Genomic DNA, 5,182 nt, shown 5'->3' on the forward strand with positions numbered 1-5,182 from the left:
AATAACATCTCACGCTTCACAACTCTGTGGTAAATGGAAGAACAATAAATATGTGTTTAATCGTCATCACTTGAGAGTCTTATTGGTCACGTTCAGCCAAAAACTTTTGCACTTTAGAGCATTTTGAAGCATAATTCTTATCAGTTTGATATAAATTGGGGCCCTGCTTCTTAATATATGACTGCTCTGAATCCAACAAACTTTCTTCCACTTCACTTTGAGAGGAATAATCTTCAAGGTTAAGCTGCTGGACATAAAAAGTTGGTTTCAAATTTGATCCCATTTTCAGATACTGTCCTGTACACACAGGTGCATCTCCCTCACGCTGAATGACTGCATATCTCTGCTTCTATTTCTCTTTTATAAAAGTCGGCGCCAGGTGAGCCGGCGTTCTTCTTCTAGCAGGGCTAGAAGGGTTCAGGCTGGAGGAGGAGGAGGAAGTTTAGATTTGGTTGACTTTCCTTTTTTTTCCTACCTCCAGGCAGCCTGGTGTCTGATTTGACTGGTCTATTTGTGGCTCCAGTGGTCAAGGACGCAGCCTGTGTGTGTGTATGTGTGTGAGAAACAAAGACATAGAGGGAGCACTGACAAGAGGAAAAAGGTTTATTATTGTAGAGGAAAACATTGTTTTTATTCACATTTTCAATTTGTGCATAAAAATAGTAGAGTAAGTAGAAAAATCTTGAAGTATTATACATATATAAACCTTGAGGTGTAACAGCAGCTGTGTGGATAAAAATCTAATATAAACAGACTGAGTGAATAAATGATGACATCATGAATCATGTGACTTAAACCTCACTGAAGAGCTGAAAACATCAGATCTTTTTTTTTTTTATACTTTCATTCTAATGTTATATAGCCCATGTAATGATGACAATACATTTTTTTTAAATGATATACATAAATAACGTGTGTGGGTGTGTCACTCGGTGATACATCATACAATAAATTATACAATAAATTAAAATAATAAATAAATAAATAATGACAATTTTACAGTACTGACTGTGATTATACAATGTTGTAGTAATTCTGAATTAATAGAAAAACGTCTTTAATCCCATTTCATATTTGAGAATCTACTTGAAGTATTCCATAAATCCATAGTTTATTCTTCTATCAGAATTTCCCGCCTTCTTCTTCTTTAGAAGAGGAAGGTAAAGAAGGGGAGTGATGATGAGGAGACTGTAACCTTCCTCACATAAATACATGAAACTAATAGAAATGTCATATTTCCATCATGTTTTCCATCGTTTGAGCTTTGACTGTCTCTCTTTTAATGACTTTGTCTCGTTGTTTCTTCTTCTTCTGCAACGGTTTAACGGCACCGACTGGAGAATTAGTTTATCTGCTGATATTCACAGCAGGGTTAGGGCGTCAGGGCGTCAGGGCGTTAGGGTTAGGGTCAACCCTAACCCTAACCCTAACAGCAGTGGATGGAAACAATCATTATGCATTTTCTTTTGCAGATATTCTGGAAATTTGTGCTAAATTTGGTGGAAACCTGACTAAATTGACAATGATACATCCATTGTAGGCATGTCAGTATTAAAAATGTGAACCCATCCTTGCAAATGCCAAAGTGTTTGAGACAGTACAGCCACATCTCACTGAAGGTTACCGGCAAACATTTAATTCTTAGAAGTGTGAGGAAGAAAACAGTTGTCTTGTATGGTGACGACTGCTTCCACCTATAGAGGAAGGACGGCCTCTGTTGTGCTGCCTGATAATTTGGCTGTACAGCTTTGTTAAAAGTAGCAGCAATTAACACCCAGCTGACTGGCACCTTAATGATGTAGCCGCTTCTTCTTTTGTGGTATTCTGAGGTTAAAAAAAAAAAGGAGGGGGAAAGGAGGGGAGGAAGAGTCAGATGTTTGAAGTGAAAATGTCACCGTGTGTCACCGGCTCCATGGAAGTGAACAATTGGCTCCAGGGCCTATTATCAGAGGTGACGGATTAAGCGGCGTTATCTGCAGACTTCCTGTGTGCGACGTCAGCGTGGCCACAGAAGCTTGAGTGACCAAAGGATTTCTCAGCACAAAAAAAAACTAAAAGCTGTAAAATGCCAACGAGAGCAGACAGCAGCTCATTCAGATAAATGTTAATAACACGTCAACACGTCCTGTCTCAAGCCTCCAGTCATCGTTGACTTTTTCAGTATTTAAATAAAACCATCATCTCTTCCAAAAGTAGTCTTTAAAGAATACGGTGGATGATTTTTCTTATATTTTTTCTTCTTGTCAACAAATCTCATGTTTGGATCCAAACCATCAATGAACTGATCTACTAACAAGTATTGTGTGTGTATCTAAAGTCTGATATATCTTATTCCACCGTTGTTGTCCAGAAACTATTAAAAACACGGAGTGAGTCACACAGCTGCACTGAGTGACATGTTCCTTTCTTCCTCAAATTAGTATGACTTTATTCTCAACAATGACTTTTCTTGTATATTTATAACATTATTCTAGAAATATTACAATTTTACTCATAAAATTACAATTTTTCTCATAGTATTTTACTGGAAATATTACAATTTTACTCATAAAATTACAATTTTTCTCATAGTATTTTACTGGAAATATTACAATTTTACTCATAGTATTTTACTGGAAATATTACAATTTTACTCATAAAATTACAACTTTTCTCATAGTATTTTACTGGAAATATTACAATTTTACTCATAAAATTACAACTTTTCTCATAGTATTTTACTGGAAATTACATTTTTCTTAAATATCTTGACTTGATTCTCAGTCTTTTTTTCTTAACATTGTCTTTCCTGTGATTATACTGTGATGTAATTCTGTACCTCCTTCCTTCTGGGACTGTGATGATTGCATTGTACACTGTGTTTAATGTTGATGTTTTTCTGTTTTTCTTGTTCCATCACATCACATCAGAGTTTTTCCCTTTGGCGTTGGATGCAAAGATTGATAGGAAATAAAAAGCGGTAGCTCTTTCCATTATGACTTCACTTCCTCTTTTTCAAGAATCCTATTATATCTTATTCCTCTGTGCCGTAGACCTCTGTTGTTGTCCACAAACTATTAAAAATGCATCAGTGAGTCACACCGCTGCACTGAGTGACATGTTCCTTCATTATGAAGAGTTTGGTCTCGTTAGTTTGATTAGAAACGGCTCCAAAGACTAATAATAGCATCATGTTTTCTTGTATTTTATCAAACTGCAGACAGAAAACTGAAGGACAGATGATATTATTAATACTCTAAGGCTGCAACCAACTATTATCTTGCAAATATTCACTTGTTTGAATTGAATATTTTATTGAATATTTGCTAGTTTTCCATCATAGTAAACTTAACATCTTCAGACAAAACAAGCCATAAGTTCACTTGAGCTTCAGGGAATAATGATCAGCATTTTATACATTGAACAATCAATTGATTATTAAAGCACTTTTGTATTAAGAATACACTGTTCGTAGCACAACATGCAGTCTAGATAGATTATGCATGTCATCAATCATATTTAAATTTTGATTTTAGTCTTAGATCAAATCTAGATAGATAAAGTTCTGTTTTGGCAAAGTTATACATGTTGATGTTTTACAGACTATACTGTATGTGTGTGACAGACAGGAGCAGCAGCAGCCACTGAACTTTCTAATAAAGATTCAGATTTGCAGGCAAAACAAAACACACTGAACAAATGATGCAACAAAGACTGAACTGAAAACAAGACTTAAACACAGACAGAACTGATGAGGGAACAGAGTACAGGTGACTCGACAGAGGACTAGCAAGGAGCTGATTGGCTGGGGGAAAACACCGGGAACACAGCAGAGCTAACGAAGCTGATGCAGGGCAGGCGTGGAGGGAAAAAACAGCACAGTGACGCAGCAGAAAACACAATGAGACAGATGATGGTGCTTGCAGTGATACATGTGTGTAGTTTTTCAGACTAAAGCTGAATAACAAAAGCAAAAGCACTTGTGTGTAACCTGCAACTGTCAGTGCACAACTAGTTTACATCATGTAGAAATCCAGCTTCTTAATTTGTCCCCTTAGTGCCAGAAAACCGTGGAAGAAAAGTCTGAGATCATAATAAGAAACATGACAGTCTGTGTGTGTGAGTATAACATGGAAACAGTGTAAAACATCCCTTCTAGTGTTGAAACCAAACCTACATTCTCAGTTAAAAGGATTTTGCACATTTTTCTCGTTTTTAATTGGCATTTTGAAGGATCGAAACAACTTTTTCTGATCTGATTTCTGCGTTTTTACAGACGTGTTTACTGTACAGGAGCTACAGTCAGTTCAGCTGAACATCTCCAGACGTGGCAGGACGCCGACACACACAGGATGTCAACAACCAACTTGTAATAGAGGCAAAGAGCATGATGACAGATTTGGGTGAAACTGAGCCACACTAACGTGCAGAGAAACTTCCTTTTGTCTCTTATCCAATGTTTGTTTTTTTTCTGATGATACAGCTGTTCACATCCACAACATCAGAAACACACCTACTCACTGTCTGTGTGTATGAAAACATAATAAACTGAAACAGGTCTCTGGATCAAAACAAGGTTTTATTCACATGTATTTGTTATAAATATAACAAAACATTTGATTTAATCAGGAGAGTTTGAAACTGAGCTGCGACGATGAGTGGATTAATTATTAGTCGACTGACAGATAATGAATCTGCAGCTATTTTAATAATCAAATTGTTTTAGTCATTTTTATGCAAAAAATGCATAAAATTCAGTTTCAGCCTCTCAAATGTGATGATTTCATGCTTTTCTTGGTGATACATGATAATAAACTGAGTCAAACAAAAGAAGATATTTGAAGACGTCGCGTTTAACTCCAGGAAACTGTAACAGACATTTTTTTACTATTTTGTGACGTTTTATAGACCAAATAATTAAACAATTAATTGAGAGAATATTCTGCAGGTTTTCATCAATAGTGAAAATAGTTGTTAGTTGCAGCCTTAGATCTTTATGTAATAATTAACCAGACTACAATATGAAAACAATATTAAAACAGCATCTATTAAATAGAGACTTTGGATTAATTAGTTAAATAAAGGTTTATTATTATTACAAATGAGTTTATACTGTATGATATCATGTATGTCATGTTTTGTCCTGGTTATTATGTAATTGTGAGATTTGTTTTGTCACTTAAATACATTCTTATGCAGATTC

General features: G+C 35.6%; 1 long non-coding RNA gene across 1 annotated transcript; it reads left to right on the top strand.

Moving 5' to 3' along the window:
- The first annotated feature begins 3,781 nt into the window (after positions 1-3,781).
- Positions 3,782-4,632, top strand: LOC121886043. The gene is made up of 3 exons (XR_006092664.1): positions 3,782-3,913; positions 4,038-4,098; positions 4,256-4,632. It is a non-coding gene; the product is annotated as an uncharacterized LOC121886043 (long non-coding RNA).
- Positions 4,633-5,182: the final 550 nt, after the last annotated feature.

This window comes from Thunnus maccoyii, chromosome 19, assembly GCF_910596095.1.
Source record: "Thunnus maccoyii chromosome 19, fThuMac1.1, whole genome shotgun sequence".
Classification (NCBI taxonomy): domain Eukaryota; kingdom Metazoa; phylum Chordata; class Actinopteri; order Scombriformes; family Scombridae; genus Thunnus; species Thunnus maccoyii.